At 36.3% G+C, this 22135-nt stretch overlaps 1 pseudogene; it reads left to right on the plus strand.

Moving 5' to 3' along the window:
- Window positions 1-11442: 11442 nt before the first annotated feature.
- LOC102997850 (olfactory receptor 10J1-like) lies at window positions 11443-18175 on the plus strand (annotated as a pseudogene).
- Window positions 18176-22135: the final 3960 nt, after the last annotated feature.

Consider the following 22135-nt stretch of genomic DNA (forward strand, 5'->3'; position numbering starts at 1 on the left):
GAGCAGAATAAAGAAAAAAGAATGAAAAGAACTGAGGACAGTCTCAGAGACCTCTGGAACAATATTAAACACACCAACATTCGAATTATAGGGGTCCCAGAAGAAAAAGAGAAAAAGAAAGGGACTGAGAAAATATTTGAAGAGATTATAGTTGAAAACTTCCCTAATATGGGAAAGGAAATAGTTAATCAAGTCCTGGAAGCACAGAGAGTCCCATACAGGATAAACCCAAGGAGAAACACGCCAAGACACATATTAATCAAACTGTCAAAAATTAAATATAAGGAAAACATATTAAAGGCAGCAAGGGAAAAACAACAAATAACACACAAGGGAATCCCCATAAGGTTAACATCTGATCTTTCAGCAGAAACTCTACAAGCCAGAAGGGAGTGGCAGGATATACTTAAAGTGATGAAGGAGAAAAACCTATAACCAAGATTACTCTACCCAGCAAGGATCTCATTCAGATGTGATGGAGAAATTAAAACCTTTACAGACAAGCAAAAGCTGAGAGAGTTCAGCACCACCAAACCAGCTTTATAACAAATGCTAAAGGAACTTCTCTAGGCAAGAAACATAAGAGAAGGAAAACACCTACAATAACAAACCCAAAACATTTAAGAAAATGGGAATAGGAACATACATATCGATAATTACCTTAAATATAAATGGATTAAATGCTCCCACCAAAAGACACAGACTGGCTGAATGGATACAAAAACAAGACCCATATATATGCTGTCTACAAGAGACCCACTTCAGACCTAGGGACACATACAGACTGAAAGTGAGGGGATGGAAAAAGATATTCCACGAAAATGGAAATCAAAAGAAAGCTGGAGTACCAGTTCTCATATCAGACAAAATGACTTTAAAATAAAGACTATTACAAGAGACAAAGAAGGACACTACATAATGATCAAGGGATCGATCCAAGAAGAAGATATAACAATTGTAAATATGTATGCACCCAACATAGGAGCACCTCAATACATAAGGAAAATACTAACAGCCATGAAAGGGGAAATCGACAGTAACACAATCATAGTAGGGGACTTTAACACCCCACTTTCACCAATGGACAGATCATCCAAAATGAAAATAAATAAGGAAACACAAGCTTTAAATGATACATTAAACAAGACGGACTTAATTGATATTTATAGGACATTCCACCCCAAAACAACAGAATACACATTTTTCTCAAGTGCTCATGGAACATTCTCCAGGATAGATCATATCTTGGGTCACAAATCAAGCCTTGGTAAATTTAAGAAAATTGAAATCGTATCAAGTATCTTTTCCGACCACAATGCTATGAGACTAGATATCAATTACAGGAAAAGATCTGTAAAAAATACAAACACATGGAGGCTAAACAATACACTACTTAATAACGAAGTGATCACTGAAGAAATCAAAGGTGAAATAAAAAAATACCTAGAAACAAATGACAGTGGAGACATGATGAACAAAAACCTATGGGATGCAGCAAAAGCAGTTTTAAGAGGGACGTTTATAGCAATACAATCCTACCGTAAAAACAGGAAACACCTCAAATAAACAACCTCACCTTGCACCTAAAGCAATTAGAGAAAGAAGAACAAAAAAACCACAAAGTTAGCAGAAGGCAAGAAGTCATAAAGATCAGATCAGAAATAAATGAAAAAGAAAGGAAGGAAACGATAGCAAAGATCAATGAAACTAAAAGCTGGTTCTTTGAGAAGATAAACAAAATTGATAAACCATTAGCCAGACTCATCAAGAAAAAAAGGGAGAAGACTCAAATCAATAGAATTATAAATGAAAAAGGAGAAGTAACAACTGACATTGCAGAAATACAAACGATCATGAGAGATTACTACAAGCAACTCTATGCCAATAAAATGGACAACCTGGAAGAAATGGACAAATTCTTAGAAATGCACAACCTGCCGAGACTGAAGCAGGAAGAAATAGAAAATATGAACAGACCAGTCACAAGCACTGAAATTGAAAGTGTGATTAAAAATCTTCCAACAAACAAAAGCCCAGGACCAGATGGCTTCACAGGCGAATTCTATCAAACATTTAGAGAAGAGTTAACACCTATCCTTCTCAAACTCTTCCAAAATATTGCAGAGGGAGGAACACTTCCCAACTCATTCTACGAGTCCACCATCACGCTGATACCAAAACCAGACAAAGATGTCACAAAGAAAGAAAACTACAGACCAATATCACTGATGAACATACATGCAAAAATCCTCAACAAAATACTAGCAAACAGAATCCAACAGCACATTAAAAGGATCATACACCATGATCAAGTGGGGTTTATCCCAGGAATGCAAGGATTCTTCAATATATGCAAATCAATCAACGTGATACACCATATTAAAAAATTGCAGGAGAAAAACCATATGATCATCTCAATAGATGCAGAGAAAGCTTTCAACAAAATTCAACACCCATTTATGATAAAAGCCCTGCAGAAAGTAGGCATAGAGGGAACTTTCCTCAACATAATAAAGGCCATATATGAAAAACCCACAGCCAACATTGTCCTCAATGGTGAAAAACTGAAACCATTTCCACTAAGATCAGGAATAAGACAAGGTTGCCCACTCTCACCACTATTATTCAACATAGTTTTGGAAGTTTTAGCCACAGCAATCACAGAAGAAAAGGAAATAAAAGGAATCCAAATCAGAAAAGAAGAAGTTAAGCTGTCACTCTTTGCAGATGACATGATACTATACATAGAGAATCCTAAAGATGCTACCAGAAAACTGCTAGAGTTAATCAATGAATTTGGTAAAGTTGCAGGATACAAAATTAATGCACAGAAATCTCTTGCATTCCTATACACTAATGATGAAAAATCTGAAAGTGAAATTAAGAAAACACTCCCATTTACCATTGCAACAAAAAGAATAAAATATCTAGGAATAAGCCTACCTAAGGAGACAAAAGACCTGTATGCAGAAAATTATAAGACACTGATGAAAGAAATTAAAGATGATACAGATAGATGGAGAGATATACCATGTTCTTGGATTGGAAGAATCAACATTGTCAAAATGACTCTACTACCCAAAGCAATCTACAGATTCAATGCAATCCCTATCAAATTACCACTGGCATTTTTCTCAGAACTAGATCAAAAAATTTCACAATTTGTATGGAAACACAAAAGATCCCAAATAGCCAAAGCAATCTTGAGAAAGAAAAAAACAGCTGGAGGAATCAGGCTCCCTGACTTCAGACTATGCTACAAAGCTACAGTAATCAAGACAGTTTGGTACTGGCACAAAAACAGAAATATAGATCAATGGAACAGGATAGAAAGCCCAGAGATAAACCCACACACATATGGTCACCTTATCTTTGATAAAGGAGGCAAGCATATACAGTGGAGAAAAGACAGCCTCTTCAATAAGTGGTGCTGGGAAAACTGGACAGGTACATGTAAAAGTATGAAATTAGAACACTCCCTAACACCATCCACAAAAATAAACTCAAAATGGATTAAAGACCTAAATGTAAGGCCAGACACTATCAAACTCTTAGAGGAAAACATAGGCAGAACACTCTATGACATAAATCACAGCCAGATCCTTTTTGACCCAGCTCCTAGAGAAATGGAAATAAAAACAAAAATAAACAAATGGGACCTAATGAAACTTAAAAGCTTTTGCACAGCAAAGGAAACCATAAACAAGACCAAAAGACAACCCTCAGAATGGGAGAAAATATTTGCAAATGAAGCAACTGACAAAGGATTAATCTCCAAGATTTACAAGCAGCTCATGCAGCTCAATAACAAAAAAACACAAACAACCCAATCCAAAAATGGGCAGAAGACCTAAATAGACATTTCTCCAAAGAAGATATACAGATGGCCAACAAACACATGAAAGAATGCTCAACATCATTAATCATTAGAGAAATGCACATCAAAACTACAATGAGATATCATCTCACACCGGTCAGAATAGCCATCATCAAAATATCTAGAAACAATAAATGCTGTAGAGGGTGTGGAGAAAAGGGAACACTCTTGCACTGTTGGTGGGAATGTAAACTGATACAGCCACTATGAAGAACAGTATGGAGGTTCCTTAAAAAACTACAAATAGAACTACCATACCACCCAGCAATCCCACTACAGGGCATATGCCCTGAGAAAACCATCATTCAAAAAGAGTCATGTACCAAAATGTTCATTACAGCTCTATTTACAATAGCCAGGACATGGAAGCAACCTAAGTGTCCATCATCAGATGAATGGATAAAGAAGATGTGGCACATATATACAATGGAATATTACTCGGCCATAAAAAGAAACGAAATTGAGTTATTTGTAATGAGGTGGATGGATTTAGAGTCTGTCATACAGAGTGAAGTAAGTCAGAAAGAGAAAAACGAATACAGTATGCTAACACATATATATGGAATCTAAGGGAAAAAAAAAAAAGGTCATGAAGAACCTAGTGGCAAGACAGGAATAAAGACATAGATCTACTAGAGAATGGACTTGAGGATATGGGGAGGGGGAAGGGTAAGATGTGACAAAGTGAGAGAGTGGCATGGACATATATACACTACCAAATGTAAAATAGATAGCTAGTGGGAAGCAACCACATAGCACAGGGAGATCAGCTCTGTGCTTTGTGACCACCTAGAGGGGTGGGATAGGGAGGGTGGGAGGTAGGGAGATGCAAGAGGGAAGAGATATGGGAACATATGTATATGTATAACTGATTCACTTTGTTATAAAGCAGAAACTAACACACCATTGTAAAGCAATTATAATCCAATAAAGATGTTAAAAAAAATAAAAAATAAAAATAAAAATAACAGAAAAGATAAATGCATGGGCAAGTATAAATTAGTATTATACTTAATATTATACAATAATAAATTAATGTGTTATGAATTTTTACATATTTATAGAGTTAAAATATACAACAATAACATGAAAATGGTAATAAATTAAATTAAGGCTTCATATAGTCTTTGCATTGTCCTTGAAATGTAATTCTAAAATAACCATTAAAATGATGTAAAGGTAACAAATGAAAAAGGCAAGAATTAATAAAAATGCTTGATTACTCCAAAATAAAACAAAAAGATGAGAGGAAAGGTACTCACACAAAAAAACTGGGAAAAAAGAATGTGAATCCTAACATGGTATATTTAAACCCAAATATATCAGTAATTTCATTAAATTTAAAATGTAAATTTCATTAAATGTAAAATAATAATCCAATTAGTAGACATAGATTGTCAGATGGATAGGAAAACAAAGTTTTGTTAACAAGAGGCATACCTTAATTATCAGGATACAAAATGATTGAAAACAAAAGAGTAAAAAAAAAAATACAATATAAACAATAACTAAAAGAAAGTAATTGTTTTATGTTCATATCAGCCAAAGATTTCAATTTTTAAAAAAACTTTGAGGTCTTTTGTGGCCTGATATACAGTCTAGTCTGGAGAATGTTCTATATACTCTTGAAAAGAAGATGTATTCTGATCTTTTTGTAGGGAGTTTTACATAAATGTCAGTTAGATCAAGCTGGTTAATGACTGTTGTTCAAGTATTCTATATCTTTACAGATCCTCTGTCTAGTTGTTCTATAAAGTACTGAAATTGAATTATTGAGTTCTCCAACTATAATTGTTGAATTACCTATCTCTCCTTTTCATTCTGTCATTTTTGCTTCATGGATTTTGGGGCTCTTTTGTCAGGTATACATTTATAATTTCATATCTTCCTAACATATTGACCTTTTATCATAATTAAATATACTTCTCTGTCTCTTACAATACCCCTTATCTGAAAGTCTATGTTGTTTGAAATTAACATAGCCACTTTAGCTCTCTTATGGCTACCGTTTGCATGATAGGTCCATTCACAAGCTTTTACTTTCAAGTATTTGTGTCTTTGATTCTAAAGTGTACCTCCTATAGACAGCACATAGTTGGATCTTGCTTTTTTAAATACAATATGACAATTTTCCCCTTTAATCAGAGGATTTAATGCATTCACTTTTAATGTAATTAATGATATGACTGAATTAATGTCTTCCATTTTGCTATTTGTTTTCTATGTTTCATGTCTTTTTCATTCTTGTTTCCTTTTACTGCCTTTTCTGTTAAAATATTTTTATTGTACCATATTAATTCCTCTGTTGATGTTATAGTTAAATGTTTTAGCGACTGTTCTATGCATACTTAAATTATCACAATCTAGTTCAGGTTAATACTGATTTGATTTCAAAGACATATAGCAATTTAACTTCAGTATGACTCCATTTCCTCCTCTCTCTCCTTTGTGCTATTATTGTCATATGAATTATGTCTATTTTTTATAATTCCAAAAATACAGTATTATAATTATATAACTGTTTTAAACAATGTTATGTTTTTTAAAAAGAAACTAAAAGAAGAAAATAGAAATGCAGATATATAAACAGACACACACATACATACAGTCCTTTATAATTACCTACATATGTTACATAGGTAGCATTTCCGGTTTTCTTTGTTCTTCCCTGTGGATATGAGTTACTGTCAATTGTCATTTCCTTTCAGCTTGAAGAACTTCCTCTTGTATTTCTTGTATAGTAAGTCTGCTAGCAACAAATAATGTCAATCTTTGTTTACCTGAGTTCACCTTTATTTTACCTTCATTTTTGAAGGATATTATTGCTAGATAGAATTTTTTGTTAAAAATGTATATGATGAGTCAATTTTCTCTGGTTGTTTTCAAGATTTTATCTTTGTATTTGGCTTTCAGCAGTTTGAAGTGTCTACATATAATTCTCTTTGCATTTACCTTAAGATTTCTTGAGCTTACTGAGTCTATTAAGTTAACGTTTTTCATAAAATTTGAGTTTTTAGTCATTATACATTCAACTTTGTTCTGCCCTTTTATTCCTCTTTTTCTGAGAATCCTACTACACTTGTGTTGAAAAGTTTACTTTTTTTTTTTTTTTTAACAGGTCTCTGAGTTTCTTCATCTTTCTTCATTCTTCTGTTTTTCTGTTCTTCAGATTGGGTAATTTCTACTGATTGATTTTCAAGTTCACTGATCCTGCTTCTGCCATCTCAAATCTGCTGTTTATATCATCATTTCAGTTATTATAGTCTTCATCTCTCAAATTTGCAGTTGCTTCTTTTTTATGGCTTCTACTTCTCTTTTGAGATTTACTACTTGTGGACTCACTACCATATTTTTCTTTTAATTCTTTGAACATAGTTTCCTTTAATTCTTTGAATGTATTTATAAAATAAGTTTTCATCACTCTGTAGCCTTCCCTAAAGGAACCTGCATCTATTTGCCAGGATGACTGAATGTAAGGGATATATTTTGGGGAGCATACTGGCCACTATCTCTGAACTGACGTTATCCCCTCGATAGCAAACACAGTTTAGTATGGAAAGTCAAGTAAAAAATGGAATTCAGGCCTGAATTCATTTCACAGTAGGGCCATTGATTCCCAAACACAATCTGGTTTATTTCCCCACTTCCAAATATATTATTAAATAGACATGCTTGGCAACATATTGCACGTCTGCTACTTCAATCCATTTTCTGAGTAAGCCATGATGCTGTCAATTTTGAGCGGGCGTAGAACAAGAGAAGGCTCCAAAGTTGGTCCAAGATATAGTGCAAGCAACTCTACCACTAAAGCCTTATGACCCCAAGGATACAATGTACTCAAAGAGAGTCAATTTTTTATAGAGATTGAGATATATGTGTATACAATATTTATTTGTGGAAGTACCACAGAGTCTGTCCTCAAGGGGACATGTCTACCCCCTCATTCAAGGGTTCCAGTTAGAGAACTAGGTGAGAGGCTGTGATGATTCTCCATGATGGTGAACTAAGTCAAGATTCTGTCAGACTCCAACAGGCAGATCACAGTTCAGATTCCTCAGACTTCTATAAAAAGCCATACTTTGTTTCTCTAGATTAGCATTCTTCTGAGAAATGACTCCCGAATCACTTCTGAGTCCTGGTAAAGGCAGGTCACTGGACCATGGGACCTAGGATGCCTATCGTGAATTGGTCTTGTGTGTCTCAGCAAGCTAAAGCATCTCCGTGTCTGCCTCCCAAGTTCTAGCTCCTATGTTTCCACTAGAAAACCTCAGCAGCCTCCTAATTGACCCTTCCGCTTCCAAACTTACTCTTCTCTAATTTATTTTCCACATTTCAACCAGACATTTGGAAATGCACATCTGATGGTGCTATTCACCTCCTTCAAAGCATTGCCTGGCTCCACGTCAGCCTCACAATAAGCTTGAAGTGGTACGAAACCCTGCACAATCTCCTCCCCATTACCTTCTAACTTCATCTCTCCCTCAGATTCTCTGTGCGCAATTTATCTTTCTTTCAGTTCTTGGAATGAGTTATTATCATGAATGTATCAAGTCCTTCACTCATGTTTTTCTTTCTGCCTTAAATTCTCTTCCCTAACTTCACCTAGTTGACCCATACTCATCTTAAAGATTCCAGCTCAAACATCAATCCTCTGAAAAATACTGCAAGACTCCCCAGACTAGCAAAACTTGCCCTCCTTTATTATATGCTCTCATAAGACCATGCAGTTTTCCTTATAGCATTTACTTTTGTTTATAATAATGTATTTATTTCTGATACTATTTGTTTGAAACCTGCCTAGTGTGCAGGTTAAGCACTGAACAGGGATACCTAATCAAGAGGGAGAGTGAAGGATAAAATTAAGCCCACAGTCCACTTGACAAGTCATATATCCTGGTATGGAGCTCCATCCATCAATTGAAAAGATGCTCTTTTACAAATTGCAAAAATATACTGTCTACTCATCAAATGGTGTGCACATGGGATGCATCTACCCAAAAGAGGCTTTTTGTTTTCTAATTTGCACAAAGATACCAAATGGATTAGCTACAGCTCTATACGCCTCCCTTCCTGATAAGCTCTATGAGAGCAAACACCATGACTGTTTTTATCATGCTTGTACCTCCAATATTCAGCATACTACATGGAACACAAGTAGATGTTCATTAATATTTGCCGCTTCATTAAAAGAAGGAATAATCCTCAGGCACAGAATTATTGACATGTATTTTATTTTGCATGTTCCTCCTGGGTTCAATGGTTTTTTAACAAAACATATTTCAGTTTCTACAATGCAAGCTGCTCTTGTGAGTCAGTAACCAAAGGCAGAATTTTGTTCTACTAATTGCCCAAGTTCCTAATCAGGCCCCTGGGATAGAGCCTCAAACTATTTTTCTGCTGTCCCTTGTGCCCTGGAATGATTCTCAAGGGGGAAGTCCCTAGAGTCCTAGATCAGATGGATCTGGTCCTCTTTCGGGAATAAGCAGAGTTCCTGGATTTGGGATTTCAAGAGGCTTCAACTCTGCAGGAAGATCCTCTCAGGCCAGAGGATGCAATGCTCTGGACCTTAAGTTGGTCCCCACACCCTGAGCTTCCTTCTGACACTCAGGAAATGCTGGACTTCTAAGCCTTGGGGTTTTCAATTTCTCCCTTATAGGCCTCTTGGAAAGAGACTTATCTCTGTTTTGTTTTTTTTTTTTTTTTAAGTTCAGATGCACAGAAATTAAAAGAACTTCTCTTATCTCCTTTGCCAACTTTGCAAGAAGTGGTTAATGGTAGAAAAAAAAGGAGAGAAGAACTGTTTTAAAATTTTCTAAGTTTCTTCCTTTTCTCATCCTGGTTTTCTGATGATTTTCTTGAACATTAGAGTTTCATACTTTTCCTGTGTTTTGCATGATGACTTTTTGAGACCAGGTGCCTATAAAGTGAACAAGAATATCCTCAGAAGTTTCATTTTAATTAATGGAAGAATCTGTTTAAAATCATGGAGGAGAGATAGTAAATTAAAAAACCTTTACAATCCCAGAGTTTTCATCTACCAGTGATATCTCTGTTATCTTTTGAGTGAATAAGGTTGAGCGTCAGGCATTTTTCATACAGTTGTTGTCTTCTTCTCCTCTAACCGGAACCTCATTCCTGAATATTCATTCAGTAGAGTTTTGACTCAACGAAAGCATGTAGAATTTGGAGTCACACATACTGTGTTTCACAGCTGGTCTTGTCAATTACTAGATATGTGAGTCTGACAAGTAGTTTATCCTTCCCAGCTTCAAATTATCCATCTACAAAATGGGAGTATGTATTTTATTTCCTTGTAGGGTAATTCTAAATTGTAAGTTATGCAGTGTCTTAATAGGCCAGCATATAGTATATTTTAATCAAATGTGCATTAGTAAATGTAAATGCAAAAACTAACTCAGACATTCAGAGTGTAAGGGCCAACTTTATTGTTCCATCAGATTTTGAGGTCTATATGTTGCTTTGACTCCCCTTACTTATTATGCTCAATCCTGGGTCAGGTTCTTTGCCCTGCTCTCATCCAGCAATGTTACATGGGGGCATCCAGATCACTACTTCCAGAGAACTATGCTTGACATAATCTCTATGTGTGTGTATGTATGTGTGTGTTTGTGGAATGTGGGATGTGGATGTGAATGGGGCTGAAGCTGGAGTTTCTAGACAGATAGATGCTAGCCTTGCAGCAGAAGAAAACAAATAAAGGAAATACTGTGTTTTTCTGAGTCTTGCCCTTCCACCAGACAGTAGTAACTATGTTAAGAACTAAAAGGAAATTAGGCAATACGTATCAAACCCATGCCCCTGTCTCTTCACAGAGACATCAAAACAACCCAGAACAAGATAAAGTGATTTCCTCTTTTTTTAAATGTCTTCCTAGAGAAGGCTCATCAAATTCTGTGTATCAGTGTTACATGTATCAGTATCTCAGCTGAGACAGAAAGAACATCTTCCCTCCAGTATTGAGATCTTTCAAAAGCAGAGGACTCAGAGTACAAGGTAAAGAGAGCTGGGTTCCCAAATTCTCTCTGCCATGAACTAAATATGTGATATTAGGCAACACCTTCGTCCTTTTTGGATTAAGCATCCTCACATTTCTACCACATAGTTATTTTGGGGTAGTAGATGTATTATTACTTTGACGAATAAAGGAAACTGTAAAATGCCAAAATTTTGCATAATTTTCTACCATCTTTTTGGAGAAAAGAGCTGTTCACCAAAAGTCAGATTAAGGATTGGAAAACTAACTCCAGATGCATTATCTATGTCCCTTCTTAATGGTAATAGTTTTTCATGTTTTCCTATATTGTTCTTTCATATCTTTTTCCTCTGGTAGTCTCTCAGTTTCCGCAACTTAATGGGGTTAAGTCAAGAGTCTGACTTCAATACGTTGTCCTGGTTTCCATGTGCCCAAGGCAGCACTGCTGTATATATCTGGCAGAGGTATGGGTCTCCTCCTCTAGACTAGAAGTACCTCGAGAGTATTACTTCATTCATTGGTTTGCGTAGTTATCAAAAGCTTAAGACATGGCAAATACTGGGCTAAAGAAATGGCGAATACTGGGCTAGGTTCTGGGTACGTGGAAATGACTAAGTATGATCTCTGTCATCCAAAAGCTTACAATGTAGTTGAAAAGTTAGATAATACATAATTTCAACTGAATGTGACGTGCCATCATATGAGAATGAAAAATGCCCATAGAACCAAGACTGGAGGGATACTTAGATAGAAAGTAGGTGATAAGAATGACCTCAAGGGAGGCTTAAAAAAATTAAACTTATCCTCCACCCCACTGCCTAAGTAGTACATATTCATCACAGACATTCTGAAAAATTCAGGAGATAGTAGAAATTCACCCAGAGTTATACCATGCAGAATCATGCACTACTAACATTTCGATGATTTCCATTTAGCTTCCTCTGTATTCATACTTTCAATTAGTTGAGATAATTCTGCATATACCATACCATATCCTGCTTTTTAACCTATTATTTTCCATTGAATTAAACATGTTTCATATGCATCATTTAAAAGCTGAATATATTTTTTTTTAAAATATTTTATTAGTATTAGTCTCTGTTTACAAATGACACATATATTCATTTCTATATTCTTAGTCTTTTTCCTGTACATACATATCCACATTTATGTGGGTATATATCTTTGCTTTTCATTACAACATTGGGATCATATGACCTTTCCTATTTTGTAACATTTCTTCCATTTAACAATATCATGAACACTTTTCTTGATGTATAACACTAAAATTTTTATTGTAAAATATGGTGTGCATTTAAATGTTCATTAAAACAAATGCACATTTTAAAGAAAAATAACAAAACAAATACCTAGGTACCCTCTGCCAAAACTAAGAAACAGAACATCACCATAAAGCTAGAAGCCTCACATATGCTCCTTTCAAATACTTCAGATACTTTCAAGTACTTCAAATATATGCCAAATAGTCACTATCATGAATTTTATGTTACAGAATTTCCATGTTTTTAATTTCCCATGTTTTTAAAGAATATACTGCCTTACAGTACATATTTTTTATTTCTAAGCTATATATTATTTAATCTTGCCTTCTTTTGAACATTAAATAAATGGAATACACACACAAACATATGTATACAATCTTTGATTTGCTTCTATTATTCAACATTATGATTTTGAGATTTATCCGTGTTGGTTCATGAAAAATGTAATTAGTACCTTTAATGATCTTTAACAGAAGTCAACAAACGTTTTCTGTAAAAGATCAGTTAGTAAATATTTTAGTCTCTGCAGGCCATACAGTCTTTGTTGCCTCTATTTAACGCTACTATTTTAGTGCAAAATCAGTCACACATAATACATAAAAAATGGGTGTGACTGTGTTTTAATAAGTCCTTATTTACAAGCGCAGCTGGCCTATGGGCTGTAGTTTGCCCACCCCAGCTTTATAATTAATTCATTCAATGTCCTATAATACTTCATTGTAAGAATTTACTTCAATTTAAATATCCTTTCTTCTTCTGAAAAACATGGTTTGTTTCAGTTTTATTTTTCTATAATAAACAAACTTGCTTTAATCTTCTTGCCTGTGATTCTTTAGTTTTTCTGGGTTAAATATCTAATGGTAGAATTGCATAGGATATGTTCATTTTCAGCTCTGACAGGTAATTTCTACCTGTTTTCCAAAAATAATTTTATCAATTTACATTCCCTTCAACAGGGAACTGGAGCTTCCATTACTCTATATCTGTGATAGTTTTGATTTTTTGCAATCTGATAAGTGTGAAGTGGTCTGTGGTCTTAGCTTGTGATCTGTGGTCTTATTTTTCCCTGGCTATTCATGATGTTAAAAATCTGTTCACATGCCAGTTGTATTTCCTCTCATATAAAATTCCTGTTTTCTTTTCAAACTATCATTATATTAAGCTGATCTTTTTGATTTTTAGATGTTCCAGATATTAGTATTTTATCTGTTATTTTATTGTAAATGTTTTTCTGGTTTCTACCTTTTTCTTTTCGTGTGACTTATTTTGAAAAATAGAAGTTAATTTTCATGGAATAAAATTTATCATTATTTTCTTTTATGTTTTGTATCTTCTACTATCTCAAATTTTTAAAATATTCTCATATATTATCTTCTAGACATTTCATAGGACATTTTGTTCATTTCCTTTTAATACACTTGAAACTGATTTTTTTTTTAAATGGTGTAAGTTAATCTAATTTCATTTTTTCCCATATGGATAAACCAACTATCCTAGGACCATTAATTGATGACTCTGTGCTTTCCACCAATCTGCAATGCCAACTCTGGTGCAAAGAGTTTCCATATACCAGAACTCCATTTTTTCCCCATTGGTGTGACCACTTATCCCTGTGACAATACCACACCTTCTTAATTCCTATAGCCTTATAATAAGTAATGGTATTTGAAAGGCAACCCTCTCTTCTTCTTCTTCTCCTTTTAGAGTGTTTTGGCTTCTCTTGGATCTTTGTACTTCCATATAAATTTTAGAATCAGTTGTCAATCTAACAAACAACCAACCAAAAACAATCCATTTGGAATTCTGATTGAATTGCACAGAATTCATAGAGTATGAATTCATGGATTTTTGATTAATTGGAATCTTCATAATATTAGGTCTTCCAATTCATAAGCATTGTGTATTTCACCATTCATTTCAGTCCTCTTCAGTGTTCATTATTAAGGTTTTATAATTTTCTTAATAAAGGTCTTCATTCCTAGGTATTTTCTATTTTTAAGCTATTATAAATGATAGCCCTTTTAAATTTAATTTGCTATCAATTTGTTTAAGTACAGAAATGTGATGAATTTTAATATATAAATTTTATACCAGAAAGCTTGTTAAACTCTCTTTATAATTCTAATAATTTATCAGTAGCTTCTCTTAGATTTTCTATGTTCACAACCGCATCATCTATAAAGAATTTCTTCCTTCTCAATCCTTGTATTTTTAATTCCTTTATTCTTGCCTTACTGGGTAAGAAATTAGAATATTCTAGAATATTCAATATTCAATGTTGAAGAGAAGTGGATAAAGCAGTTCATCCTTATCTTGTTCTTAATCTTAAAGAGAATCCTTCAGTATCTCACCTCTAGGTATATGTTGGCTGAAGAATTGCTCTACACATGTTTTATCAGCTTAAAGAAAATCTTTTATTGTTTGTTTACTAAGGGCTCTTATAAGTAGACACTGAATTTTAAAAATGCTTTTTGGCAGCTATTGAAATAATCATGTCTGTTTTCCTTTAAACAATTCACGTGAGGAAATACATAACTGGACTGCTTTAATGTTAAACAAATTTTGCATCCTAAAATAAAACCAACTTGGTCACATACCCATCTTATACATTGTTGGATTTGGTCTGGTGACATTTTGCTTAAGAATTTTGCATCTATTTCTGTGCATGAGATTGGCCTGATAAATTTGGTGTCAAGATAATTCCAGCTGCAAAAAATGAGGTGAGGAGTATTCCCTAGTCAGGAAGGAAGAAAGTTTCCTCTACTCTTCAAGGTCTTTCTGGCTGGTCTAAGAATTAAATTGACCTGAGACATATTAGCGAGAGAAAACCAAACAAAAGTTTAATAACATGTATACATGGGAGAGATTCAGGAAAACTGAGTAATTCACCAAAATGGCTAAAACCCTCATCTTAAATACCATCTGCAGCCAAAGAAAAAAGAGAATGTTGGGAGTAGTGGTTTGGGACTTCAAAGGAGAGAAAGGCAATTCACAAGGAGATGGAAAAGCAAATGTTTGGTAAACAAATGCTTGCTGGGCCAGGCAGAAACAATGGGACCCAGAAATTTTAAAAAGCAGACTTTGCTAGGTTCCTCCCTGTCTACAATACCTGGTTCATACCATAGTTATCTATCGTGCTAGCTCCCTTCCTGGAACAAGTCATCCATCTACATTCTTTTAGTCAGTTAGAGGAAAGGTCAAAGATTCTTCCTGAGTCTTTGGACCTTAAAAATAATCAGCCTAGGGCTTCCCTAGTGGCACAGTGGTTAATAATCTGCCTGCCAATGCAGGGGACACGGGTTCGAGCCCTGGTCCAGGAAGATCCCACATACCACGGAGCAACTAAGCCCGTGTGCCACAACTAGTGAGCCTGCACTCTAGAGCCTATGAACCACAACTGTTGAGCCCACGTGCCACAACTACTGAAGCCCACACACCTAGAGTCCATGTTCTGTAACAAGAGAAACCACTGCAATGAGAAACCCATGCACTGCAATGAAGAGTAGCCCCCACTTGCAGCAACTAGAGAAAGCCCGCACGCAGCAACAAAGACCCAACGCACCCAAAAATAAATAAATAAATTTATAAAAAAAAATAATCAGCCTAAATTAATTCTCATGCTAAAGAGACACATTTTGGTCTCTTTTGCTCCCCTATACCCTCTTTTTCTATTACCAAACATAGCTTGTGTAAGACTGAAATTAATTTATCCTTGAATGTTTTATAGCACATATTGGTAAATTGTTCTTGGCCTGGAGGTTTATTTGTAGATTTTTCATTACTGTCTTTATTTCCGATAGTTTTCAAGAATTTTCTTCTTCATTCAATATTGGTAAGCAATTATTTTTCTAGAAATGCATCCATTTCATTGAAGTTTAAAAATGTATTGATATTAAGTTGTTCATAATGTTGCTTTTCATCTTTTTGTGTCTGAAACTTCTGTTATTGTGCCCCTTTATTAATTCATACTAGAGTTTATGTCCTCCTTTTTTTTTTCTTGGTCAGTTTCACTAGCAGTTTACCTAAAGTTTATAAACTTTTACCCTTGTGGACCTTGTCTGTTTTATCTTTCTTTTATATATCATTAACATTGTGTCATTATTATTTTTTCCTTCTACTGTCTTTTTTTATCTTAGTTTTATAACTTCTTAGGATGGATGCTCTACTCATTAATTTTCAGCCTTTAAAAAAAAATTGTAACAAACAAGCATTTTAAACTACAAACTTCCCTCTAACTATGTTCCAAATGCATTGTACATGTTTTGGTACATGATTCTTTTATTATTCTTTAATTCTAAATATTTTCTAACTTCCATTATTAGTTCCTCTTTGAACCATTGGTTAGATTATCAACTATTTGTAATTTTTCAAGTTCCTTTCTGTGACAATTTCTAACTTAATTACACTGTGGCCTGAGACTGTGGTCTACATTTTAAGAAAATCCAGTTTTAAGAAAATTTTGAGACCAATTTCATGGGCCATACATAGGTTGTCATTTTTTACATGACCCAGGAGCACTTGACAAGAATGCTTTACCTCAAACATTTAAATAGTGTTGCTCGAATTCGCTGTATCTTTTTTTTTTTTTTTAATAAATTTATTTATTTATTTTTGGCTGCGTTGGGTCTTCGTTGCTACGTGCGAGCTTTCTCTAGTTGCGGTGAGTGGGGGCTAATCTTCGTTGTGGTGCACAGGCTTCTCATTGCCGTGGCTTCTCTTGTTGAGCATGGGCTCTAGGCACATGGGCTTCAGTAGTTGTGGCACGTGGGCTCTAGAGCGCAGGCTCAGTAGTTGTGGTGCACAGGCTTAGTTGCTCCGCGGCATGTGGGATCTTCCTGGACCAGGGCTTGAACCCGTGTCCCCTGCACTGGCAGGCAGATTCTTAACAACTGTGTCACCAGGGAAGCCCGAATTCTCTGTATCTTTAATTCCAGTTCTAGGACCTAGTCTGCCGTGCCCCTGGAAAGGCAGTTGATTCATGAAGTTTTGAACTGGGTCTTTGTGGTGTTGAATCTTTGCTCTGGACAGTGTGCTCACCAGAGGGCAGGGCAGTCTCTGGTCCAAAGAGATGGTGCTGACTTTGTCTTTCAGACCTGAGCTTCAGTGAGCACAGCCAACCACACAGAGGTAAGAGAGTTTATTTTCCAAGGTTTCTCCAACTTCCAAGAACATCAGCTCACACTCTTTGTGGCGTTTCTCACCCTGTATATTCTAACTCTGGCTGGCAATGTCATCATTGTGACTGTAATCTGTATTGAGCATCACCTCCACACCCTCATGTACTTCTTTCTAAGTGTCATCTCCTATCAGAGACTTTCTACTCCCTGGTCATCATCCCTCGCATGCTTTCCAGCCTTGTAGGTCTGAGCCAATCCACTTCCCTGGAGGGCTGTGGGACTCAGCTTTTTTTCTTCCTTGGCTTTGCCATCACCAACTGCCTCCTATTGGCAGTAAGGGGGTACGCTTGCTATGCGGCCATCTGCCACCCACTTTATTACTCGATCATCATGAGCTGGAGGGTCTGTGCCAGGCTGGCATCCTCAGTCTGTGCCATGGGGTTCTCACTCTCGCTGGTTCAGGCTGTGGCCATTTTCAGACTGCCCTTTTGCAAGGCACTGATTGAGCATTTTTTCTGCGATGTTCAACCTGTGTTGGACCTGGCCTGTGCTACCACAATCATCAATGATATCCTGACCTTAATTATCAGCATCTTGGTCATTACAGGCCCTGCAACCTTCTTCATCTCCTACGTCCTCATTATTTCCACCATTCTCAAGATCGCCTCCACCGAGGGCCGGAAGAAGACCTTTGCCATCTGTGCCTCCTACCTCACTGTGGTCATGGTCCACTACGGCTGTGCCTCCACTCCCTTCCCCAAGTCCAAGTCAGAAAACACCAAGGATGATCTCAGTGACCTACACTGTCATCACACCTTTACTAAACCCTGTTGTGTGTAGTCTAAGAAACGAAGAAGTCCAGGAGGCTCTGTGGAGAGTGGTGGGTAGGAAATCCCTTTTCTAAGATGAAATCCCTACCCAAATAGGTGTGCATGCCTTCCAGGAGGAAGCCTATATAGGTAAAGTTACAGAACCAAGATTTCAAATGATTAGTGAAGTCTCATACATCACAGCCAGGGCAAAAGTGGAGCTGGGGTCTAGCCTCTAACAATTGATTTTCACTTCCTCAACCTTTTGTTAACATAAATAAAAGCAAAAGTCACTCAAAGACACCCATTGGCCGTATTCCAGTAGATAATTACAAGGTCAGAATGTGATCTAGTGTTTATCTCAAGCTTAAATTTAAAGTGACCAGTCCACTTTTTAATGTGGTATAAACCACGTTAAAATCGCCACTGCACTGAATCCCCTTTTAACATAAATTGGATGCTTGAACAAGTGGTCACTAGGGAGGATATTGTGTAGAAATCTAAGTGCCTTGTGCTTTAATAAGATAAGTAAAGCAAAAATATAGATATCTTTTAGGAAATGGGTTTTCAGTGAGCTAAAATCCTTCTAGAGAGAATATTTTCAAATATGTGGGACTTCAAAGGAAAGGGAACCATGGGGTGGGAAGTGAGGAAGTTAAGTGGAGAGAACTCCTAACTGCATATGATGGGCATGCAGCACACATGACTTGGTCTGATACTTCTCTTCTCCTGGCTAGAGATGAGCCACATAAAGAAGTCCTTGTGGGGTTGAAAGAAGGGTCTCTCTCATGGACAGGATGCACAGCAGGCTCAGAGGAAGAGAAGACTAACAGCTCAGGGAGCAAATTGTTGAAAGAATGCTGTGAAATTGGCTGAAAAGAAAGAAAAGTTAGAAGCAGATCCAAATTGGAGCTTCCTGTGGTAGGAGAGCAAGAGAAGCCAGAAGTACAAGGGGAGGGTCAGGAGGAGCCAAAGAGAGTTTAGAAAAGGTCCTTCAGATTGGGTCCTCTCCTGCCCTTTATAAGCTAAGTCACAAAGGCAAAGAAAGAGAATTAAACGGAAATATGAAGAGTCAGCATAACACCTTTCTGATAAATTAGGTAATTTCATTAGTCCTGAAAACTTGAAAGGAGTCGATAGTAAAGGATTTTGACATGAAAACTTCCATAAAATTAAAGCAACTGAGTTAGAAATGGAATAATAAAAGGCGATTTACTGCTCCTTACCTTAAAAATATAAAAAAGAATCAGCGTGAACTTTAGACTTAATTTGTGACACAATATAGGTGTTGAATCAAACTATAATGATCAAAATCGATAATTACTGAGCAAATAAAAATTATTATATGATCTATTTATTAAAAGATATATAAGATTCACATGAGTACACAGTATTCTCATTATAAAATATTTTTGAAATATAAAAATATTAAAATCTGTAAAATGATTGTGCATTTTATAGGCTATGCATGCAAGCACCTAAAAATCTAACTTTAAAACAGTTCTGCAGTTCAGTCTACTTTGTAATTCTGAGCTCCCAATCTGCCTGACAGAAAAAAGTCATCTAGTCTTTTTCATGTAAACTGGGGCAATTTAGTAATTAAGTCATTTTATGAGTAAACAATGAAATTCAAGGTCCTGCTCCTGCCCTTTCTTTCCCATTATCCTCTGGGTGAATCAAGTTCTGGTGCAGGTGAGACAGGCTGGACCTGGGACCTGGGACCCTTTGTTGCAGTGCTTGCACCTGGACAAAACTCTCCTCCAGCAACAGAATACAAAGAAACTATAAGGGCCTAAAAGTAACTGCACACATGGCAGTCATGCAATTACGAACAATAAGATACAAAACAACTGGGACTTCCCTGGTGGTGCAGTGGTTAATAATCCACCCACCAATGCAGGGGACATGGGTTCGAGCCCTGGTCCGGGAAGATCCCACGTGCCGCGGAGCAACTAAGCCCGTGCGCCACAACTACTGAGCCTGAGCTCTAGAGCCCACAAGCCACAACTACTGAGCCTGCGAGCCACAACTACTGAAGCCCACGCACCTAGAGCCCGTGCTCTGCAACAAGAAAAGCCACCAAAATGAGAAGCCAGTGCACCACAATGAAGAGTTGCCCCCGCTCGCCGCAACTAGAGAAAGTCCGTGCACAGCAACGAAGACCCAAGGCAGCCAAAAATAAATAATATAAATAAAAATAAATTCATTAAAAAAAAAAAGATACAAAATGAAAACCCAACTTCCCAAAACCCAACTTCCACTTCTGAGGTGTCAAGCAAAAGCAGGGTCCTGCACATGATCCCTACACAAAGCACCACCAAGGGGGTGTGCAGACCACCTAAGCCACCCCTCTGGCTTGACCCAAGGGTCCACCCTTACCCTCACCCCATTTAAGGGACCAGCTCACCCCCACTCAGGAGTGAGCAAGGGAACCTGCTACTTGCTTTCACTCCCTTGTGCCACAACACAAGTACCAATAAAGCCTTGCCTGAATTTCTAGTTTGAACTCTTATCAATTTCTATTGATTAAGGAGTCCAAGAACCCTGGGTTGGTAACAAAGCCTTCTAGTTTTCTTAGCATGGAGGAAGAGGAACCTGATCCATAGTCACTTCCACCTGTCCATGTTGGATTTCTATGTAAATACATGACTCCCGTGGTCATCCTTGTTATCTATTGTGATGACTCTGGTCTTATCATGCTCTTTAAACAATGTGATTCCTGCCCTTCATCTTCCTTGTGACTACTCTATATCCACTGGCCCTTTCTCAACCACTGCTTGAGGGCAATTGGACATTCAGTTGCACCCTTGACCCTATAATGGAGTAAGTAAGACACAGTGGGGTGTCACCAAGACATCCACTTGGATGTATCACTCAACTGTTTCTGCTCCACCAGGATTCACATGTTTTCTGAGGCTGGGAAGTGAGGGACATATCCCTTCTGCTTTATCAGTTGTCACCCGTCCTTCCTTACAGCAGGGTAAACCTGGTATCTGCTGGTAGATCTAAGAGTGGGCCTTCCCCAATATCCAACTAACTCCAGTGTTATCGTCTCCACAAAGCTGGATACCTTTATTTTATTTTGGCAGAAAAACCTAAATTCTTCCTAACTCTGTAGTAGTTTACATTATACATTTCACATACAAAGTACTTTTAGTGCTTAGACTTTTGATATTCAAAATAATTCTTTGTAAACTAAATGTAGCTTTACTCTCTAGAAAAGTTTGCTAAAGTTAAAAACTATTTCAGCTTTTAAGACAAATGTTTTAGCTATGAGTTTAAAAAAATCTTTTTGAAATTCAATTGACCTTTTTTTTCTGGATTCTTTTGGGCTTACCCTTCCCTGGGGCAAATGAAAGTCCTCTGAAACAATGTGAAATATGGAAATAATGTAGAATTTTTATTCTATGGTATTTATATATTTATTTAATGTGTCAACATTAATTATCATAGATTTTTTAAAATGTTTTATCATCTAATAGAGATAGCTACCTGCCATTATTCTTCTTCAGAATATATTTAGGTGTTTTGCCTGTTTAAATTTTTCATATAAATTTTAGAAGCAGCTTGTTTAACTTACACCTCTCCCCAACACACACACATACTCAGCACAGTTACATACATACAAGCGAACCAAACTCTGGTATTATTTTATTGAAATCCTATTGCATTTATTAACTAATTTATGAAAAACCAACATTTTAATGATCTTAAGCCTCCATATTAAAAACATAGTATTATTTTCCATTGGTTTAAGTCTCCTTTTCTTTTTTACTTTTTACATTTCAAAGTGATCAACCATGATAACCCTAGTTACGATGTCACCATACAAAGATGTACATAGTTATGTTCATAACCATGACTCATTTATTTTGCAAATGGAAGTTTGTAACTCAATATCCCTCACCTATTTCTTTCCTTCTCCCATCCCTTTCCCCTCTGGCAACCACCTGTTTGTTCTCTATGACTCTGTTTCTGTTTTGTTATGTCTGTTCATTTGTTTTGCTTTCTAGATTCCACATATAAGTGAAATCATACAGTATGTGTTTAACTTC

Source organism: Balaenoptera acutorostrata, chromosome 1 (assembly GCF_949987535.1).
Source record: "Balaenoptera acutorostrata chromosome 1, mBalAcu1.1, whole genome shotgun sequence".
Lineage (NCBI taxonomy): Eukaryota > Metazoa > Chordata > Mammalia > Artiodactyla > Balaenopteridae > Balaenoptera > Balaenoptera acutorostrata.